Source organism: Rhincodon typus, chromosome 6 (assembly GCF_021869965.1).
Source record: "Rhincodon typus isolate 14 chromosome 6, sRhiTyp1.1, whole genome shotgun sequence".
NCBI lineage: Eukaryota > Metazoa > Chordata > Chondrichthyes > Orectolobiformes > Rhincodontidae > Rhincodon > Rhincodon typus.
In genome coordinates this window covers 73,057,512-73,081,511 of record NC_063337.1, presented here as the reverse complement: position 1 = coordinate 73,081,511, position 24,000 = coordinate 73,057,512, and positions in this window count along the sequence as shown.

The window sequence follows — 24,000 nt, the reverse complement described above, 5'->3', positions numbered from 1 at the left end:
AATGTGCAATGCCTGCAACCTAGAGCAGCAAGCCTGAGGAATCATTTCGCATGTTCAATCATTGTGTTTACTTCAAGCACAGGAAGTCGTGAGAGGGGTTGGTAGAGAAATGGTGAAAGAAAAGTGAAGCCTTACGTTTCGGCTTACATGTTTCTCAGGGTGAAGCAAGTTGACAAATTTTGAGAGAAAAGAGAAGGGAATTTTCCTGCGAACATTAAAAGATTGGACTGACTGTTTGATGGTTTGTTTAGTTAATGCCTCTGGCTGCGCTGCTAGTCATTTAAAACACAGAATATGCACCGTGTCTGGTGGGAAAGGGGGCATGGTTTCCACAACGATCTTCTTCATTGCTGGATTTTTGGATTCGTGGACAGACATTTTTTAAACAGGAGCCTTTGTCCAGGAATTACCAACTCAGAAATCTGAATGTAAGTGGATAATTTCTAATCCAATCAGTCAGAAACAGAATGATTAACAAACATACAAAGAAGCAGGAATGTTGGAATGAACAGAAAATAATGCAAAGCATACAATGTGCCTTAAATACAAATGAATTCTATGAAATAACATGTCTATGATCTGTATAAACAATCAGATCTTCTGTAACATTAAGATAGTAAAAAAAAAATCAGGTTAATAAAGGGCAGTAGATGTAATTCTTGCAACAATACTGAAAATGCTGGGCAAGGATAGATTGAGTGTGGAGATTGCAGTGTAATAGGAAACGAACACATGAATGACAGTGATGCAAATGGTGATACTATTTCAATAACAGCTCAGCAGAGAGGAGAGAAATATGACTGAGACTCAAAAAAGAGCAGAAGAGAAATGCTTAAGTTGACAGTTGTATTTTAATATGATGTGCACTACTGTGTAAATAGTTTACAGTATTACATGAATGAGAGAGACTGACTCCAAGAATAAGCTAGAAAGATCAGAACATCAGCAGAACAATACCATCTCTAACAGCGCAGTACGCCCAATACCCAGTGAACCTTTGGTAAATAACATCTGTGATGGAGCAACCATGTAGGCTGAAAGCTATAGGAGAAACATAAATCACACATTTACACCTATAGCAATCCAAAACAGCATCACAATAGAATTCTCTCAATGCAGTGATGAAAGGAGACACTGGTATTCAACATTGGACAGCTGGTTTGCTTTGTAGATGATTCTCATTGAGTATACTTTCTCCTTCATTCTGCTGTCTTTTCTGGCATCTGTCCTTGAAGTCTACACATTTCTTCTGTTGTATTACTTTTCCATTATCTTTTCCTCATTCTATGGAAAGGGAATTGAAGCTCAGTTCTATATCATCAAAATTTTAGACACTACTGGCTAATTGATTCAATGACTGCAAGGGAGAAGACTGAATTGGAAGTGAGCTATTAATGCTTTCAAATCGAGCTACTGCACTGTGCTATGATATTCCTAACCCCTTGATAAATTTAAGGACTCAGGTCCACCCACATGTCATTTTCAGTATGAAGTCATTAGACATTGGACATAGCCATGTTCTCTGCAGAATAGATATCATCTAGTGCAGAGCCTCAAACTGGGACTAAGAATTTCTAAGGTTTTGGAGTAGATTTGTAGCTTGGGTTGTGGGTGTTGAGGTTGTTGAGGTTGGTTGGCTCGCCGAGCTGGTTTCTTGTTTCGCAGACGTTTCGTTACCATGCTTGGTAACATCCTCAGTGCAGCCTCCGATGAAGTGTCGGTGTGTTTTGCCACCTGGTAAAACACTACATCGGACAAACAGGAAGGAAACTAACAACAAGAGTACATGAACACCAACTGGCTACAAAAAGACATGACCAATACTCACTCCTCTCAATCCACATGGACAAGGAGAACCACCACTTTGATTGGGACAACACCAAGATCCTGGGACAGGCTAGGCAGAGACAAGCACGAGAATTCATAAAAGCATGGCACACCACGAAGCATGCTCTTAATAAACACATTGAACTAGACCCCATATACATTCCACTACGAAGAAAAACTGGAAGTGAGGCAATCCATCTCAACGGACCCCAGAGTTTAAAAACCAGGTGGGAAAACACACCGACGCTTCATCGGAGGCTGCACTGAGGATGTTGCCAAGCATGGTAACGAAACGTCTGCGAAACAAGAAACCAGCTCGGTGGGACTAAGAATGTTATAACTGTCTACAACCATGTGAAAGGACCAAGCTATGTAACTGGCTACAATCTAGAGCTTACTGATCAGTATGGGCAGAATTAATGGCTTCACAGGCAGCTGAAACATAGTTACAGAGTACTTTGCTACTCTTCTGGCAATTTACAGCAACGTACAGATCCAAAATCAAACTAACAATCAGAATCAGTGACAGAAAAAAAAGCTGAATATCCTATAATTTATGGGTGAAGGAAGAAAACTTCACACCCAAGTAAGTATTCAATGAGAAACTTTGGACATAAAGATGCTTCTGAAGATAATAAGGAACTCAGAGTTCAACATCTTGAGGCAGTGAAAAGAGGCTAGGCTAAGACATGGAAAATACATGAATCAGCTGTGTTCTGAAATGTAGTTGCTTAAACTCCTATAGAATCTTCCCTGCAAATAAATGTTATAATGGAGCATAATTGAGATAGAAAAAGTACAGCCTTCAAATAATGAGGATTAACATGATTAAGGTATACTTTCTGTCTTTATCTGGTAAATAATATCAGTTGATTATGTACAATTATTTGACAATACTTAAATCAATATCCTTCTTCTCAATAAAATGTCACTTTTCATCCTGAAAACAAAGTAATTGACGGAAACAGATTTCATTTACAATTTTAATTGTAATTACACACATCTCACTGCCAAAAAAAAACATTTAAGAAAGCATTTATTAGGCAGTGAATAGAAACACAATTTTAAGGAATCGAGTAAATAGGATGTAGTCAGAGTCAGTACTAAACTAGAGCACTGCCCTGAATATGCAATGCTCGCATCCTGTCCAACAATTCACATGCCCTAGGTAATTATTAATATATTCAATTGTTGTGTCTGCCTCAGACACAGGAAGTCTCAATTTGGTTGCTAGAGAAATGGTGAAAGTAAAGTGAAGCCTTATGTGTTTATCATCATAGAGTCATCATAGAATCCCTGCAGTGTGGAAACAGGCCCTTTGGCCCAACAAGTCCACGTCGACGCACAGAGCATCCCACCCAGACCCATCTACCTATGACTCACCTAATCTACACATCCATGAACACTACAAGCAAATTAGCACAGCCAATCCACCTAGCCTGCACATCTTCAGATTGTGGGAGGAAACTGGAGCACTTGGAGGAAACCCACGCAGATACGGGAAGAATGTGCAAACTCCACACAGACAGTTGTCTGAGGGTGGCGCTGCGAGGAAGCAGTGCTAACCACTGAGCCACCATTTAATCACATCTACCTCAGAATGAACCCATCAGTGGGAACCAATTATGCGAGAAAAGTGGTCAGAAAATTCATGTGAATGCCAAAAGTTTGGGATGAATATTTGGTGATTTGGTCTCTGTTGGGCTGCCCATCGCTGAAGCAGTACAAAATGGCCAAAAGTGGTTCCTAGTTGGCATGAAATGGCTGAAAAAAATTTTAGTTGACACAGCAGCTTCCATAGTCTGCTGTTTGAAGTGAAACTATAACATAGACTAATTAACTACTTTCATAGAAGGAGAATGTCGAAGGTAACTAGATTAAAATAACCGACAAGGGATCGTGTGAAATGTATACAATAGGCCTTGTGGAACAGAAGCAGATGTAGCTGCTTGTGCAGAGACAGTTAGATAAGGTACAGCCTTGAGGCATACTCAAGGAAGACTCCATAAGAGGCTGTTCTAAAGTTTTGTATTCATCATGAGATATAAGGGAATGGCCTGACTGTGCGCTGACCTAATTTTCACAGAATCCTCAGGCCTCCAGGTAATTGTAGCCACATGTTATATGTCAAAATAAAGTTTTAAGTATAGCATTTAACTGTATTCTTATGGATATTCAGTCTAAGGCAGACAGAAGAGGCCCCTTTCTATCGACATGGGAGTGCTGTATAACTGGTGCAGGAGCTCAGTCTGGAATGTTGTTGACTATGATGTATTGTGAAGGCCCAATGATAATTGATAAATGGATCTGGTAAACATCATGAGATCATGGGATGATCCAAAGCTGTCCAAAGACTGATCACACAGTCACATGATTGACCAATTGAATGTGTACGTAATCATTTAACAATATGATTAGTTTGGAACAGCCAAGCTTGGTTAAAACCAAATGTATACAAAGTGTATATTTCCCTTTGTTCAGTGGTGAAGTCCCGGTAATGCCCAGAGCCTTTCTCCCCATGGTATGGAACAATAAACTCTTTGATGCTTGAATTGGATTTGGATGTCGAGTGATTCATTATGTCATTCCATCCTAACAGTTTGGTGGTGTGAGTAGGGTATGAGAAACATAGAGGTCAGTGTCCCCTCGTAGTCTCATATTCAAACCTAAGAAGGGTCCACTAGGTGTGAAAGAACAGTAGATAGTAGGTGAGATAACAAGGTATAGAGCTGGATGAACACAGCAGGCCAAGCAGCATCAGAGGAGCAGGAAGGCTGACGTTTCAGGCCTAGACCCTTCTTCAGAAAAAATCTGCAGTTCTTACCCCTTGTTATCTCAGATTCTCCAGCATCTGCAGCTCCTACTATCTCTGAAGCAATTTTAACCTCAGTAGATAGTAGGTGTTGTGACAATGCACATATTCATGGACCATTTTGAGACAAGCATCAGTTGAAAGGCAGGAGTGCCCTTGGACAATTAAACTTAACTGGGAGAAATTCTAAGTCATGCTCACAGGAAGAGCCGGGACCTCTGAGGGTTGTCACCCACATGTAGGCCTTCGAGGAAATATGAGTTGGTCAGACCTGATTTTTAGGGATAGGAGCACACAGGCAGGTTCTAAGTCACATCTTTAAGAAAGACTGGGTAATGTCTGAGACCTACCTAGTTACTGATCTTATAAAGGAAACAAACAATGAAAAGATGGTTGTGGAAGAGAAGGAACTAGATTGGGGATCAGAGGGATCCATTCCTAGCAAGAAACTGATTGGCCTAATGACTGAAACTAAATAAATCTGATTTCTCTCCACAGATGCTGCCAGATCTGCTGAGTTTTTTTTTCAGCAATTTCTGTTTTGTTTCTGATTTCCAGCATTTGCAGTTCTGACATAACTTATTTTCTCTTTCCTTAAAGTGCTGTACTGTCTGTGTTGTATTTAGTTTGAGGAAAGAGTTCTGGCTAAATGTCTAACCTTTATGTTTGAATTATCACACTTGGAATTTTATTTTCTGTCCAGATTGAATTTCCAAATATTATTTTAACATGTGAATGAATCTTTAATTCCGGACAATAAGCTTTGCTCATCTTAGATATTCAGTGGTGTGAATTCGTGCTTTAGAGAAAAATAAAGAAAATTGGAATTTGAAAAAGTGGAAGAGCAATGTTCTTTGAACAAGATTATCTGATTATATGTTATAAAATCTGAGAAAACCAATATCAAAGGTTTTGTCAAAGAAAAGTTAAATCCAACAAAGCTTGTAGGTGTTTCCTTTTTCTTTCAGAAATGAACCACAATATATGGCTCAAATCTCTGTATGCAAGGAAGAAGAGTTGTTGATGTAATTATGTCAAAGAACCTTTGACCTTCCTCTTTTAAATTTCACAGGTCTGAGGATTGTTAATGCTCAAAATATTATACTGTTTTATTAAGAGAGGTGCTTGGAATAATTGACCCATTCTGTCTGAGGTGGGATGGATACTGTTTTGTTTTTCAGATAACTGCAGGTACATAAGGTCTGAGTTTCTGAATTTGTCAGTAGACTTTCAACATTGCAACACAGTGATGGATGAGTAATTCTTAGCCTATCAAGCTATTTGTTAATAACATACCTCAGTATCAGACAGTTACTGTGATAACTTTAAATATATCTAGTACCATGCATTTCAAAACCACTAAGCCTGGACAGACTTAAGATATAATATTAAAAATTTGTATTAAAAATCACATGGATTTGCATTCTAAATCATTTACAGGGAATAGCTACGTGAAATTTAAAAGGATTCTGGAAAATGACAAAATGTATGCACACGGTCTCAGGGATTTCAATGTAAAAAAGGAAAATTGTTTGTATCTTTTGAAGTTGTAAGTGAGATATTTCATTTGGCTAAATGTATATATACAATGTATCCAGAGTGATTTCTCAAGTAACTTTGAAAAAATGTCATCCAAGAGAAAGAACGACCAAAGTATGCTATTGCCTGGAATCAAACAGAAATCTGTTTTAAAGCTATACTGTGAATATTTCATTGATGGTAAATCTCTCCAGGGTTCAGGAATGAGATAGGATAGTTACTGGTTGAATCAGATGAAAGGGAGTTAGTAAGGGTGGCGAATGATAGGAGAAGAAGCTTGGCTGAAACTTAGATGAACTGATAGCTTTCTCTGATGTTTGTGTCCTTGTGTTTCTGTTTGAGAGAATGGAATTGGACAATCAAACCATCAGACAAGGCATCATGACCATATGTGGAGAGATAAGTAAAATCTCACTGATCTTTTGAAAAGATCATGCGAGAGTCAAGAATGTGTGACATGGTATTTGTGATACAAGGATATTCTGAAAGTAGTTCAAAATTGACTGATACCAAAGGATGGGCAGATTATACTAAAGAACATGTTTTAATCATGTGTAGCTACTTGATAAACATGAATTGGAGATGCTAGTGTTGGACTGGGGTGGACAAGATCACAAATCACACAACACCAGGTTATAGTCCAACAGATTTATTTGAAAACACAAGCTTTTGGAGTGTAGCCCTTTCAACAGGTTTTCTGTGTTCTTCTTTCTGACTTCACCTGATGAAGGGGCTACTCTCTGAAAGTTTGTGCTTTCAAATAAACCTGTTGGGCTATAACCTGGTGTTGTGTGAATTCCGCACTTGACAAACAGTGTAGCACTCAATGGTTAATGTGGCCAGTAAAGTGAGAGCTCATCTTAATTAACAAGACATTGACACCTACTCCTCAGAGTGAATGACTTTAAAACAATTGGGTCAGAGTAAAAAATTGATTAAGGGTGGAGGGTGGTGGCAAATCACAAAGTGCTTTGGAATAGGAACAGCTGGTAAGAAGCATCCTCAAGATGACTGAAAGAGAGCTGGAGAATTTTAAGTCCATATATGATGTTATTTTAATATTACTCAGTAAAACTGATCGGTGGATAGAGAACTGGAGAATAGCAAATCAACTTAAGGAGCATAAACCTGAGTCTATATTATTCAGAGACCATGGACAATAGAATACAGTGAATTTTAGAATAAATTATGGAAACAGGTTAACTGAAAGAAAGTATAAATATAGGTAATTTGAGCAGATCATCACACTCAAATATCAAGGGTAGGCAAAGAAAAATTATAAGATAACAATGAGAAAGTGACATCATGTTGTACAAAACATTAAAATTCCCTGGAATAACAAGGTGTAGAGCTGGATGAACACAGCAGGCCAAGCAGCATCATAGGAGCAGGAAGGCTGACGTTTCGGGCCTAGACCCTTCTTCAGAAATGGGGGAGTGGAAGGGGGTTCTGAAATAAATAGGGAGAGAGGGGGAGACGGATAGAAGATGGATTGAGGAGAAGATAGGTGGAGAGGAGACAGACAGGTCAAAGAGGCGGGGATGGAGCCAGTAAAGGTAAGTGTAGGTGGGAAGGTAGGGAGGAGATAGGTCAGTCCAGGGAGGACGGACAGGTCAAGAGGGCAGGATGAGGTTAGTAGGTAGGAGATGGGGGTGGGGCTTGAGGTGGGAGGAGGGGTTAGGGAGGCGGGGATGAGCTGGGCTGGTTTTCGGATGCGGTAGGGGGAGGGGAGATTTTGAAGCTTGTGGAGTCCACATTGATACCATTGCGTTGCAGGGTTCCCAAGCGGAATATGAGTTGCTGTTCCTGCAACCTTTGGGTAGCATCGTTGTAGCACTGCAGGAGGCCCAGGATGGACATGTCGTCTGAGGAATGGGAGGGGGAGTTGAAATGGTTCGCGACTGGGAGGTGCAGTTGATTAATGCGAACTGAGCGTAGGTGTTCTGCAAAGCAGTCCCCAAGCCTTCACTTGGTTTCCCCGATGTAGAGGAGGCCACAACGGGAACAGCGGATGCAGTATACCACATTAGCAGATGTGCAGGTGAACATCTGCTTGATGTGGAAAGTCTTTTTGGGGCCTGGGATGGGGGTGAGGGGGCAGGTGTAGGGGCAGGTGTAGCACTTCCTGCGGTTGCAGGGAAAAGTGCCGGGTGTGATGGGGCTGGAGGGGAGTGTGGAACGGACAAGGGAGTAACGGAGAGAGTGGTCCCTCCTGAAAGCAGATAAGGGTGGGGAGGGAAGAATGTCTTTGGTGGTGGGGTCGGAAATTCCCTCGAAGTTTCCTTTAATGACTTGTACAAACTGTAAATAACATCTATAAGACTGAAAGTGATTGAATTTCATCCATATCAATGATATGTGACTTAGAGACTTGTTTAATAGTTATGATAATGCCTGTGAAATGATAGAAGATGTGTTATCCTATTTTGTAAAGAGAACTAGTATGAAAAGTATTTAAAATAGTGTCAATAGGATCAGAATAAAATCTTAGCATCAGTTCCTCCATTTTTTTGTTGAGCAGCACACGTGCTATAGCTTGAAATCAAAGTCACTCAACAGGTCATATAAACGCAGGAAGGCCTATCAGGGAACCAAATTTCTATTTTAAACCAACATAGAGCAAATATAAGAAATTGTAATTGCAGCAGGAGGACTGAGATACTGTGCTTGTTTGACCTTCGAAGATTAAATGAGAAAGACAATGCTCACAAGCTTGTCAGCTTTATCAAAGAATTATAGCACTAGATGTAAACTTCGTATTGGAGTTGACCTTATAAACTTGATAACAATTGGCAGAAATTAACATCCTTTCTGACCTTCTGTAATAAGGTTTGTAAGGAATATAAACTGCACAGCAGAATCAAAACGGGAAGGAAAGAAAAACAATCTGTTCATGATAACGAAGTGTCTGATTTGTTGGGAACTCAACCAATTAAGTTGGGACTGAGACACAAAGATTGTCAAAAGAAAATTAGTGGACATGTATCCAAAGGGGGGAAATGAAGCCCTGGCAGTGGATACTTGTTGGATTGGCCAAAGGGGTAAACGAAAATATAGAATGGCTGAGAGAAATAATGAAAAACTTTATAATCTGAGCTGAGGAATCCTAGGAGATCAGGCTGGGTTGGGATGGAGAGCAATGGGAATAGAACTAGATGGGGTGGTGACGATGGAAGCTTATGCTAAAACAACTAATCATGTGATTGATAGGAAACAAGATGATACCAGAAAGGTTTGACAAGGATAATTGAATATGGACTATGGATGGTAACCCAGATAAAAGACAACCACTGCCAGATCCAAAGTGGGGAGGTACCTGACTGGATTAATAGCACACAGCTGGCACAACAAATCAAGTCTAAGGGGACAGTAGATGACTGTACTTTGAAAGCTCCAACAAAAATATACCTAGTAGACCCCAACTGTAAAGCCACTAATGGCCCTACTACAGGGATGGTCTTGTTGATCACAATAACAAATTCAAAAATGGGCCCTCTACCCCATTAGCAGATGGAAAGTATTGGTATTATCATGAGAATGTTATTTCACAGACAAAAATGTAATATGTAGGAATAATACCTCTTATGGGATCTCCCCAGCTGGTTGTAAGTGAAAGGTGAGTATCACCTTATGCCCAAACCTAGTAAGACAGGAAGACCCACACAAATACAGATTCAACAGTATAGAAGGATGTATCATTAAAAAATCACCCACACCCAACAATGCTTCATTCAATCAAGATATGGGAGAAGAGACAATACTGTGTATCAACCACAGAAACATCATACAAATGCTAAACCTTACACTCCTCCATCATACAGGGGAGGTAATGGCCTATTGGTATTACTGCTGGACTGCTAATCCAGAGACCCAGGTGATGTTCTGGGGACCTGGGTTCAAATCCCACCACAGCAGATGGTGAAATTTGAATTCAATAAATATCTGGTATTAAGAGTCTAATGATGACCATGAATCCATTGCCAATTGTTGGGAAAACCCATCTGGTTCATTAATGATCTTTAGGGAAGGAAACTGCCATCCTTACCTGGTCTGGCCTATGTGTGGCTCCAGACCCACAGCAATGTGGTTGACTCATAACTGTTCTCTGGGCAATTAGGGAGGGGAAATAAATGCCCCTGAATGAACAAAGAGAAAAGAAAACACCCCAATTTCTGGTTCATCCCTTGCCTGCCAGTTACTGTAGGTCAGACTCAGATAATGCACATCCAACAACAACAACTGAAAGTGCTTAAGGTATCTGACACACTCCATGACAACCTCATGGACTTTAAAAAATTGAACCGACCCCAATCTGACACTTTGAATCATAGAGTTGTAGAGGTATGCAGCACAGAAACAGGCCTTTCAGCACGACTTATCCATGCTGATCAGATTTCCTAAACTAAACTAGTCTCATTTCCCTGCGATTGGCCTATAACCTTCTGAACATTTCCTATTCGTATATCTGTCCAAAGGTCTTTTAAATAATAATTGAACCCACCTCTATCACTTCCTCTGGCAGCTCATTCCATATATGGACCACCCTCTGTGCAAAAAAAAAAACCCTCAGGTCCCTTTTAAATCTTTCCCCTCTCACCTTAAACCACTGCCCTCTAGTTTTGGACACCCCTACCCTGGGGAAAAGACCTTAGCAATTTACCTTATCTATGCTCTTCATGATTTTAGGAATCTCTATAAGGTCATCCCTTAGTTTGCTATGCTCCAGTGAAAAAAGTCTCAACCTATCCATCCTCTTCTTATAACTCAAACCTTCCAGAATCCATAACATCCTTGTAAATTATTTGACACCCTTTCCAGTTTAATAATATCATTTCTGCAGCAGGAAAACCAGAATTGAGTGCAGTATTCCAAATGTGGCCTTATCAATGTCTTGTACAGCCATAACATGATCTCCCACCTCCTGTACTTAAAGCTCCGACTGATGAAGGCAAGTGTACCAAATGCCTTCTTTGCCTCCCTGTCTACCTGGACGCCACATTCAAAGAACTATGTACCTGCCCCCTTGGGTCTCCCTATTCAATAACATTCCCCAGGGCTGTACTATAAACCACGTAAGTCCTGCCATGGTTTGTCTTGCCAAAATGCAACACCTCGCATTTATCTAAATTAAACTGCACTTGCCACTGCTCAGCCCATTTGCCTAATTGATCAAGATCTCTTTGTGCCTCTCCAGTTGGACTATCTACACATTGTTCCTAGTTAGCTAACTAGCTATATTCTCATCCAAATCATTTAAAAATGACAAACAACACTGGACCCAGCTGTGATCCTTGCAGCACGCCACTGGTCGTAGGCCCCCAATCTGAAAAACACCCTCTATCACCACTCTCTGTCTCGTCCTGTCAAGTCAATTTTGAAAGTCCCTGTCTAATGCCATCAAAATTGGCCTTCCCCCAATTTAGAACTTTGACTTGTGGACCTGACCTATCCTTTTCCATAACCACTTTAAAACAAGTAGAATGATGGTCCCTGATCCCAAAGTGCTCCCCCACTAACACCTCAGTCTCGTGCCCTGCTTTATCCCTGCCAAGAGGAGGTCAAATTTTACTCCCTCTCTATTAGGGCTGTCTGCAGATTGATTGAGAAAGGTTTCCTGAACATACTTAACAAATTTATCCCCATCCAAATGGCAATCCCAGTCTATGTCTGGAAAGTTAAAATCCCCTACTCTTACAACCTTATTATTCTTACAGCTATCTGCAATCTCCCTATATCTTTGCTCCTCTATTTCCTGCTGACCATGGGAGGGCCTATAGGATAATCCCATCAAAGTAATCATCCCCTTCTTATTTCTCAGTTCCACCCATGTCTTTACAAGGTGCTCAGCTTGGAGCAGAAGTTGGGAAACCCCACAACAACAGTCGGGAGGCCGGGACACAGTAACCGATAAGCCTATAAATCGAGCGCGGTGTGGATTTGGGCCCAGTCTGTACAGGGCACTTACCTTGGAACACCAGTTGGGAACACAGTTGACAGTAAGCCTATAAAACTAGCTTGTTGCAGATTTGGGCGTAGTCTTTACAGGGCACTTAGTTTGAAGCAGCAGCCAGGAGCTTGAGGGAAATTAGACAAAGCATAGGTCAGGCAGTCAAGTTCCCCTCTGACATGAGAAATAATGAGGGTCTTGTAGGCAACATGAATAAAGAAAAAAAGCAGACGATACTAAGGGAACAACATAAAGTACCGGCAATAGCACAATATGTTAATTTGATTTAACCAGCTGGAATTTCTTAAATCATGTGACTGGCCAATACGAAAGAGGCATGGAATACCTAGTGAAATAACTTGAGCAGTAGAGCCTTTTCTAGTAGGCCTTTACCAAAAGGAGGGATTGTTAGGTCTACCCATGGCTGAAGCAGCATAAAATAGTCAAAAGTGGTTCACAGTTGATATAACATGTCTAAGGAAGATTTTTAGCTGAAACAGCAGCTTCCAGAGTCTGCTGTTTGAAGTTAAGCTATGAGTTTGAGTGTTCATCTACCTTCATAGAAGGAGTACATCCAAGGTAACCAGATTAAGATAATACATAACGTACAAAATATATATGTTTCCCTTTGTTCAGTGAAGAAGTCCCTGGACTGCCCAGGCGCTCTCCCCACTGATGTAAAACAATAAACTTTTTGGTGCTTGAAGTGGACCTGGGTGTCGAGCCATTCATTTAATCATTCTACTCCATGAAGTCACTGGAAGAATCTGGTACAAGCAGTTTGAACAATTTCTCTGGAGATTTTTAAGTTACTGATTGTTGGTAGCTTTGAAAGAAAAATATTGAGAAATTTAATCAATCTTACTCAAAGTACTAACTCAATTACAATTAATACTTTGCTATATTTTGTTTAATCATCTATGTGATGTAGACATCATTGACATTTATTGATAAATTATCATTTGTTGCCATTTCCTTTCACATTTGAAAAAGTAATCCATCTTCTTGAATCTCTGCAGTCTGTGTGGTGTAGGTGTGCTTATTGTACCGATAGGAAGGAATGTCCAAGACTTTAAATTGGTAATAATGAAAGAACAACTAAATAGACCAAACCAAGTTGGTGCATGGCTTGAAAGGGAAATTCCATGTGACATGTTCCCAATCACTCACAGTTCTCACCATTCTAACTAGTAGAATTTGGAAGATACTGTCAAAGCAATCTTATGGAGTTGCTGCAGTACATTGAGTAGATGCAATCTTCATCTCCAGTGATGAAGGGAGTCAATGTTTAAGGAGGTGTGTTTGACACCAACCAAGCAAGCCACCTTGTCTTAGCTGATGCCAAATCTCTAGCCACGTGCGTCCATTGCACTATTATTTTCTCAGTAGAAATCTTTAACTTTTATTTAAAGTGAACAAAATTTGTATTACCATTTATTTGCAAAAAAATTTAAAAGATTCCATAATTCAAATCAGAAATTTTGCTATGCATGAATTAACAAAACAAACACTAAATACTGTCTATCCCATACCCAACATTCAGAATTAATATTGTTTCCAAATAACTAATAGGCAGATTACGGTCAAATACAAAATACCCTAAAATGGCAAATAGAACTAAGACAGGTCTTCTGAATTGGCTCAGATTAAATGATCACAGTGAGTCACAAAGTCCATCAAATTCTGTCTTTTTCATAACAAATTTCAGCTCCTCTCCTTCTTGGAGTTCGTCTGATATCAAACTGACAACAAATAACTAGCTTGAGATCCCCAGGCACTGACGTCATCAAAAATACTGCTCAACTTGGTAGCCCCACCAATATTATTTTCCAATGAGATGAAACAGCATCAGCAAATTATCTCAGCTTCTAAATCTAGATTGTCATCTTCAACCTTCTTCAGCTTGCTTGTACTACATCAGTGAATTCAATAACTGGGCTGCAGATAATGCCTTGAGGAACTCCTTCAGCAATGTCCTTGGACTGGGATGATTGACCTACAAGGATGACCTTTTTTGTGTTTGATTGCCTCCAGATAGTGCAGTCACAGCCCCTGGGTTCCCATTAACTTAGTTTTATTCGGGTACCTTGATGCCATACTTGGCCAAATGCTGCCTTGATGTTAAAGGCAATCACTTTCATCTCAACTCTGGATTTCAGGTCCTTTGTCCACAGTTGGAATGAGACTGGACTAAGATTTGGAGCCAAATAGTTTAATTCCTATCATGCACTCAAGGACCGATTCCCAATTGGCGCTGTCAATGAAGAATGACTTTAGCAAGAAATAGTTTGGTCATTCAAGAAATCACCAGGTTATAGCTTCTGATTTTTCACTGATTACTATAATTGAGTAAAAATAAGGGTGCATAACCATGATGCCCAAGCTTCTCAATCCATTAGTTCTCCTTATAGAAATTGCTCATCAGGCATTCCTAAAGTATTCTGTGGTTAAATCAAACATATTAATCATTCATTAGTTAATCATGATTGTGCAACTGCTTTAAAGTGCAGTGTCTTTTGATATTCAATACTTTGAGACACAAAGGTATTGTAATGGTTCAAGTTATGGAAACATACTGGATATAGGGTGACTCAGAATATTCGTCTGACCAAAGACAGAAACACAGGGGCTCTCCATATTAAGGAGTGAGAAATGGCACAATCTCTAATGTTAGCTTCTACCTTTAAATTGTACAGAATTATAGAATGGTTATTACACAGAAGGAGGCCACTTAGCTGTTTGTATCCATGCTGGATTTCTTTAAAATTCACTCACCAGGTCACACTGTCTTATCACTTCCCCTTCATATTTTATTTCCTATTTAGATAATTCCCTTTTAAAAGCCATGATTGAATTTGCCTTCACACTGTCAGCCAATGTAATCCTGGTCCTAAACATGTGTTGTGTTAGAAGTTTCTCATGCTTTTGTTCATTCGCTATTTATTTGAAACTGCTGTAGTCTGGTTCTTAAACTGCCCAGACAAGGGGAACAGTTTATTTCCTCTATATTCTTGGATCAAACTCCTCATGATCTAGACTGTTTTAACGAATCTCCTCTCAAGCATGAGCTTTAACTTTGCTGACAGGCTTCTTTTGTGACACTTCATTAAATATCTCTTGGAAGCCAAGATCGCATCAATTGCATGATCCTCATGACTTTTCTGTGTTGCTCTCATTGTCCTGGCCTTTCTTTAGCAGTTGGGTACAGATGGAAGTTTGGCACTGCTCACTTGTAAACTGTTTAGTTGCAATGCAGAACTCAAAAGTCCCTGCACAGACAATTCACAATGCACTCCTTTTGAGTTGATGCACATGCAAGCCTATGCTGCATCATTCCCATCCCCTCCCCCCAATAAAAAGTGTTCATATGCTTAAGTAAATCATTCAAGGTTCAAAAAGACTGAAAGTATGTTGGTTGGCCTTGCTGAGCTGATGGTTTGCTTTGGGAATTCTGCCCATTTTGATCTTATAATTCCTCAAGGGGAAATTGTGCCAGCTGGTAATTGGAATTGACCCTACTGAGAACCTAATGAGGGCAGCAATGTATCACAATCTGTGGTCATCTTTATTTTACCACTGGCAGTGTCAAAGTAAAAGGCAAATCAAGGATTCCAAAGGCAAATGCCAAAAAAAAAATAAAGAGTAAAAAGAGCTATGAAAATGAAAAATTTTACCATGAAATTTTACAACTTACATTCTTAGCAGCTGAAGGTACTGCCATCAACAGTAGAGCAATAAAAACCAGGAACCAGAGCGCCAGGAGGTCAGGATTAGCTGAGCATAAATATTTTGGTGGGTTGTGATGCACTAGAAGATTTTAAAGGTTATTGGCCATGTGTGAGCTACAGAAGGATTGAAAACAAAACTATAATGTCTTTAAAATCAAGACTTCGCTTAACTGCAAACCAATGTAGGTCAGTGAAGGTATAGGTGATAGTTGAATGGGACTTAGCCTATATTACAACATGTACAGAAGAGACTTGTTTGACCTCAAGAAAATAGAGAGGAGAATATGAGAGAAAGGTCAGGAGTGTAGTGGAATAGTCCAGTCTAGAGACAACAATGTTGCAGATATGGGTTTCTGTAGCAGATGAGCAGAGGCAAGGTCAAAGCCACATACGTTACTGGTCAAATGAAAGGCAATCTTAATGATATTACAGACATGTGGTTGGAATTTCTGAGTTACATGTGACATAAAGTTAAGAACAGTCAGATTTGCTTCAGAGAGTTGCCAGAGAGAGGGATGGAGGTCAAAATAAGGGAACAAGAGTTCACAAGGTCCAAAGGCAATGGTTTGTTCCTTGCAAAATGTATTTTAAATCAATTTCAACTCATTCACTACATTATGGTTGATAAGCAGTTTGACAATTTCAGTATAGTGGAGGTGAAGTAGAATTGTGTCATCAGTGTACGTGTGTAAACTCATACTGTATTTTTAATGATGCTACCACGGGGCAAAATATAGATTAGAAATGGGAGGGTTCAAAGGTGGATCCTTGGTGGACACTAGAGAGATTGGCACGAGGCTGAAAGAGAAGACATTGCAGGCTAGTCTTTGGTTCTAATGAAATTATTAAACTTGACTGAGTGTGGCCCCACTCAACTAGGTAATGGTGGGAAGGCACTGAAAGAGGATGGGATGCTCAACTATGGTGTTAGTTGTGGACAATTTGAGAAAGATGAGAAGGAACCATTTATCTCTGTCACAAAGAATAATTTATAGAATGACTCCTGTTATTGAGTCTTTTCATTTAAGACTAGCAACTTCAAAGATCAAAACAATTTGATGTGTTAGGTGATGTACGACAGAAGTAATTAAATTTCTACATTTGGCTCTCTTTATATATTTTAATGTTAATTTTAATGACCTTACGTACTTTACTCTTGTGCAGTTTCATTGTTTACTCACTGTCACAGACATGCAATTTGGACTTATTGAATATTTGCTTAAAATAGACACCACTTTTAAACAAAATGGCATGGAAAGGTTAGGCGGTCTCTTCTTTCCTATCAATTCAAATGGAACTATAAGATTCCCTTAGTTAATCTTTGTATCTCGACAAGTCTTGACAAAATCATTAAAAGGCAAACAATTTTTCTGGGCATTTCTTTGAAAAATTAAAAAAAAATCCTTCCCGAGGATAATTGGTTGCCCTTTTCCGAATAATAAAAAAAAATGGTTTTACAATACAATGCAATTTTTCTGAAGAAGGGTCTCGACCCGAAACGTCAGTTTTCCTGCTCCTCTGATGCTGCTTGGCCTGCTGTGTTCATTCAGCTCTACACCTTGTTATCTCAGATTCTCCAGCATCGGCAGTTCCTACTATCTCTGGTTTTACAATATCATTTGCAGACTTTTTGACACCAGAACAGAAACCCAAAACATGATTATGAAATATCTATTTTATCAGTAAGGTACGTGGAATGACAATACTCAGGCCTCATCATTGACAATGGCCTCACCTTCAGATATCCTTTGTAATGACAATTGAAAAGATTCTTTGGTCATTAGACAGAAACTAGTTTCTGATTCAGGAAATTCAATAAGGCACGTTTTTGGAGCAAACACTGAAATTTCTAAACAAGCAATGGAACGATTCTCTGCCTCAGAAAGATCAGTTGGAAAAGATTTATTGTGGCCTTTATATATGCGCGTTCAGAACTGGACAAGTGTGGTTGACTCTCAACTGCCCTCTGAAATGACCTAGCAAGCTACTCAGTTGTACCAATTGCTACAAAGTCTCAAAGAAATGAAACTGGGCGGATCACCTGGCATCGACCTAGGCACTGGAAAAGACAATGGCAGAAACAGCCCTGTCGACCGTGCAAAATACACTTCACGAACATCTGGGGGTTAGTGCCAAAATTGGGAAAGCTGTCTCAGACTAGTTAAGCAACAGTCTGACATAGCCATACTCGCAGAATCATACCTTACAGACAATGTCCCAGACACCACCATCACCATCCCTGGGTATGTTCTGTCCCACCGGCAGGACAGAACCAGCAGAGGGGGTGGCACACTGATATACAGTCAGAAGGATGTTGGCCTAGGAGTCCTCAACATTGACTCCAGACTCCATGAAGTCTCATGGCTTCAGGTTAAACATGGGCAAGGAAGCCTCCTGCTGATTACCACATACTGTCCTCCCTCAGCTGATGAATCAGTACTCCTCAATGTTGAACAACACTTAGAGGAAGTACTGAGGATGGCAAGAGCACAAAATGTACTCTGGGTGTGGGATTTCAACGTCCATCACCAACAGTGGCTTGGCAGCAGTACTACTGATCGAACTGGTCGGGTCCTAAAGGACATAGCTGCTAGACTGGGTCTGTGGCAGGTGGTGAGGGAACCAACAAGAGGGAAAACCATAATTGACCTCATCCTTACTAATTTGCCAGTCGCAGTTACATCTGTCCATGACAGTATTGGTAAGAGTGACCATTGCACAGTCCTTGTGGAGACGAACTCCCGCCTTCACATTGAGAACAACTCCGTCGTGTTGTGTGGCACAATCACCATGCCAAATGGGACAGACTTCACACAGATCTAGCAAATCAAGACTGGGCATCCATGAGGCACTCTGGGCCATCAACAGCAAAAGAATTTTATTCCGCCACAATTTGTAACCTCATGGCCCAGCATATCCCGCACTCTACCATTATCATCAAGCCAGGGGACCAATCCTGGTTCAATGGACAATGCAGGAGGACATGCCAGGAGCAGCACCAGGCATACCTGAAGATGAGGTATCAACCGGGTGAAGCCACCAAACAGGACTATTTGCAGGCCAAACAGAGAAAGCAGCGAGTGGTGGATATAGCTAAGTGATCCTACAACCAATGGATCAGATCTAAGCTCTGCAGTCCTGCCACATCCAGTCGTGAATGGTGGTGGATAATTAAACAACTCACTGAGGAGGAGGGTCCACAAATATCCCAATCCTCAATGATGGAAGAGCCCAGCCAATCAGTGCAAAAGATAAGGCTGAAGTATTCGCAGCAATCTTCAGCCAGAAGTGCCGAGTAGATGATCCATCTTGGCCTCCTCCAGTGGTCCCCAGCATTAATAGATATCAGTCTTCTGCCAATTTGATCCACTCCACATGATATCAAGAAATGGTTGGAGACACTGGATACTGCAAAGGCTACGGGCATGACAACATTCCGGCAATAGTACTGAAGATTTGTGCTCCAGAACTTGCCGCTGCCCTAGCCAAGCTGTTCCAGTACAGTTAAAACACTGGCATGTACCCGATAATGTGGAAAATTGCCCAAGTATGTCCTGTACACAAAAAGCAGGACAAATCCAACCCGGCCAATTACCGCCCAATCAGTCTACTCCTGATCATCAGTAAAGTGATGGAAGGTGTCATCAACAGTGCTATCAAGCAGCACCTGCTCAGAAATAACCTGCTCAGTGACGCTCAGTTTGGATTCCAAAAGAGACACTTAGCTCCTGATCTCATTACAGCCTTGGTTCAAACGTGGGCAAAAGATCTAAATTCCAGAGGTGAGGGGAGAGTGATAGCCCTTGATATCAAGGCTGCATTCGACTGAGTGTGGCATCAAGGAGCCCTAGCAAAACTGGAATCAATGAGTATCAAGGGGCAAATGCTCCGGTGGTTGGAGTCATACCTGACACATAGGAAGATGGTCATGGTTGTTGGTGGTCAATCATCTTCGCTCCAAGTCATCTCTGCAGGATTTCCTCAGGGTAGTGTCCTAGGCCCAACCATCTTCAGCTGCTTCATCAATCACCTTCTCTCCATCATAAGGTCAGAAGTGGGGATGTTCGCCGAAGATTGCACAATGTTCAGCCCCATTTGTGACTCCTCAGATACTGAAGCAGTTCATGTACACATGCAACAAGATCTGGACGATATCCAGGCTTGTGTTGACAACTAGCAAGTGACAGAAATGCCAGGCTATGACCATCATCAATAAGTGACAATCTAACCACAGTCCCCTGACATTCAATGGTGTTACCATCACTGAATCCCCCACTATCAACATTCTGGGAGTTATCATTGACCAGAAACTCAATTGGACTCACCACATTAATACAGTGGCTACAAGTGCAGGCCAGAAGCTAGGAATACTGCAGTGAGTAACTCACCTCCTAACTCCTCAAAGCCTGACCGCCATCTACAAGGCACAAGTCAGAAGTGTGATGGAATACTCCCCACTTACCTGGATGAGTGCAGCCCCAACAACACTCAAGAAGCTTGACACCCTCCAGGACAAAGCAGCCCACTTGATTAGCACTACATCCACAAGCATTCACTCCCTCCACCACCGACGCTCAGTAGCAGCATTGTGTACTCTCTACAAGCTGCACTGCAGAAATTCACCAATGATCCTCAGACAGCACCTTCCAAACCCACGATCACTTCCATCAAGAAGGACAAGGGCTGCAGACATGTGGGAACACCACCACCTCCAAGTTCCCCTCCAAGTCACTCATCATCCTGACTTGGAAATATATCGCCGTTCCTTCACTGTCGCTGGGCCAAAATCCTGGAATTCCCTCCCTAACAGCATTGTAGGTCAACCCACAGCAGGAGTACTGCAGCAGTTCAAGAAGGCAGTTCAGCACCACCTTCTCAAGGACAAAAGGGATGGTCAAGAAATGCTGACCAGCCGACAATGCCCACATCCCACAAATAAATAGAAAAAAAAGGATTTGAATATTCCTGAATAGAGATTGACAGGGAATTTTTTTTAAATCAGCTTTTAAAAAATCTCTTATAACACACTTTCACTTGCAGAAATGAGTTTAAAAAGGTTAAGTTGTTCTTTTCTTCCACTCAGAAGAGATTGTTAATCATCACCATACACTGCCTGTAGTCTCTCACCAACACACACATGCCCCACCACATCTCGTCTGCCCAAGCAAAGAGACAATCTGTACAAAATTCTGAAAACATAAGCTTGGATCTAGCTGATTTTATAATGTCTTCATTACTGCTTTCCCTACATGAGTTTTTCAACAATGGTTTTCAAAGAACATGCCAGCTGAGCCATATGATCAAAGCTGCAGGTTATATATGAAAAATACAAAATTGAGATCAGCAATTTAGATTAAAAAAAACATTAATCCAAGATCAATGCACAGGGGAAAATGGATTAAGAAATTCAATATTAATCAATAGTTTCTTGCATCTTAAGTAATTGAATGCTATACTAGTTTGTAAATCAATGCAGTTTGCTTATACTGCATTCATACGATCTCATTTTCTCCGCAGTGAAATAGTTCAAAAAAGATCAGTTTACCCTTATTATCCCAACATTAAGTCTTCAAACTCTTGTCCAATTGATCTCATAATCCTTGAAAATACTGAAGAGCTAATTATCAGGTCTATTCCCCTATCTGTGTATATTGCCCAGCTATTGGCTTTAGTCCGATTACTTCCTTGAACACTTAGAAGTTCAATCACTTTTTATAATAAGTATATTGTAATAGGAACAGGAATAGACGATTAAACCCTTTGAGACTACATTGCCATTCAATAGGATCATGGCAGATCCAATATTTCTCACAAATAAAAATAGAAATTGCTGGAAAAGCTCAGCAGGTACGGCAGGAGAAATCAAAGTTAATGTTTCAAGTCAAGCGACGCTTCCTCAGAACTGAGTGAACCATCTTTGAAATGAGTCAACTGAAATTATATCTTTAACTAAATAAGGGGACCAAACCTGCTCACAGTACTCCAGATGTGGTTTATTAGTACCTTGTACGATTGCAGTAAAACTTCCCTTATCTTATACTCCAGCCCCCTTGAAGTAAGGGCCAATATTCCACTAGCCTTCCAATTACCTGCCGTACCTATGTGCTAGCTTTCTGTGTTTTGTTCACAAGTGTTCCTTACATTGCAGCTTACTGCAGCTTTTCTCCATTTAAATAATTTCTTTTATTTTGTTCTGCTTACCACAATGAGAAATAATTTCACATTTTCCCACATTATAATCCATTAGCCAACTTTATGCCAATTTATTTAACCTATTAATATTTCTCTGTAAAGTGTTGGCATGCCTCATGAAACTGGCCTGTCCAACTATTTTAGTGTTATCTGCAAATGTGGCTACAGTACCTTTGCTTCCTTTCTCCAATTATTTAATATATATTATAAGCAGTTACTGTCCCATCATTGATGCCAGTGAAACTCCACTCATAACAGATTGTCAACCTGAAAAAGAATGCCTTATCTCCACTCACTGTTTCCTGCCTAATAACCAATTCTCTACCTACGTTAATATGCTACATCCATTACTGTGAGCTCTTATCTTATGACTTAATCTATTGTGAGGTACCTTGTTGAACATCGTGCAGAAATCCAAATACATCACATTTACTGCTAAACCTATATCTACTCTGATTGAGATTTCTTCGTAAAAAAATCTGTAACAAATTAATCAGACACAATTTCCCTTTCATGAAGTGATGTTGACTCTGCTTGATTAAATTTGGTTTTCCAAATGTGCTGCTATTACTTCCTTAGCCATCGATTCCAATATTTTTCTAACAATATATGCTAAGCTGAACGGCGTACAGTTAAACACTTTTTGCCTCTTTGTCTTTTTTAATAACAATGTCACATTGGCAGTTTTCCAAGCCTTTGGTACTTCTTCAGAATGCAAGGATATTTGGAAAATTACAACCAATGCATCCACTATTTCTGTAGCTACCTCTTTTAGGATCCTTAGATTCAAGACATCAAGCCAGAAGATTTATCCGCCTTTAACTCCATTACTTTAGCTAACAATTATTTCTCTAATATTACTTCTCTAGTGATGGTGATGGTACTTAATTCTTCCCCTCTATTCTTTATTTTTTTATGGTGTGTTTGAACTATCTCCCCCATAAAGACTGATACAAAATATCTGTTTATCTCTGCTGCCATTCCCTTGTTCCCCATAACTACCTTCCCACATTTATTTTCTAAGAGTTCTATATTTACTTTGACCTCTCTCTTCCTTTTAATATATTTAAAGAATTTTTCCCTGCTCTTCAGCTTCAATTCTCTACTTCCTTCTGCTCAGCCAGGAGCACAATATTTTTTCACTCCTTCTCTAATGCCACAGAAACTCTTGCAGATTCCGTACAATTCTTGCCAATGTTTTGTTCACTTTTTTAAAAAAATTGTACTATGTGCATAATGTCAGCAGTGATGGCATAACATGATTTGTGTCAAATTGCTATAGGCAATGACTGTAATTAACTGAAAAGCTATGGCATCCATGGTGTATATCAGAACAGACTGTGACCTGACAGGTTTTGTTCTGATATCAAGCATACAGGAACATAAACTGTAAACCATCTTCCATCTACATCACACTTCACTTCAGCATCAGAGCGGTGCAATTTTGAGACTTGACACTGTGATGGATAATTGTTAATATTTCACAACCAACCTATTACAAAATAGAGAGTTAATTGTAATATGTTGCAAGATAGCTAAATGTAAATTAAGCAAATAATTACCATCTCCATTGTATGGAGATAATTGTACTTTTATCATACCTATTACAAATAAAATTCCTTTAAAGATATCTCACCCAACGGTTTGATAGAATTATTTTTCCAATGGCTCAAATTGAAGAAGCAACATTTTTTCATAGTGCCAAAATGTTGTCTTGTAAAGTGCAACTTCAATCAAAAAGTGATGTTAAATTGCATTGCCTACTAGCAAGTCCTTGGCGAGGCCATTATTGCTGGATTTTCCAGCCAAATAAATTTGGGGGTAGGATCTCTTTGCATGGAAAGGTGGAATCCCCATTCTGTATTAATATAATCTGTCCACAGAATATAATGGTTAGGTGTCTTTTTGGGCGTGGAATAAGGGGATGAGGGATTTGTGCTCCCTATCTAGTACAC